Genomic DNA, 439 nt, shown 5'->3' with positions numbered 1-439 from the left:
GAGAGAGATTGTTTTTGAATAAAAAAATGGTACACTTTTATTTTATTTTATTGTAGTTATTAATGAAATTTACTATTATCTTTCTATAGTTTTTTTATACATTTTTTTCACTCCCCCTGTTCCTTTTCAAATTATGTTAAAATGAACACTACACGAACCTCCAACTCTCTTTTAATTTTCTCTTGAAAAATCTATATTTTGTTTTTCTAAGTAGTTTGTCTAGCACTGTGCGGTCGGTTTTTTCCATTGGCAATTAAGCCTTTCCTCTTCTTTTCTCATTGAGTTTTTAAAGATTGATCTGTTGATTATTATTTAGATCAAGAATAATTAAGATGTTTGTGTAATCTTTATTTTGATTTCTTTATGCTTGTTGAGTTTCATTTTTTTTTTATTCAGTTCTTATTTAAAGTTTGGTGGTTTTGAATCTGAGTTTTTTCAT

This window comes from Populus alba, chromosome 4 (assembly GCF_005239225.2).
Source record: "Populus alba chromosome 4, ASM523922v2, whole genome shotgun sequence".
In the NCBI taxonomy this organism is placed as follows: Eukaryota; Viridiplantae; Streptophyta; class Magnoliopsida; order Malpighiales; family Salicaceae; genus Populus; species Populus alba.
This window is presented reverse-complemented; position numbering follows the sequence as displayed.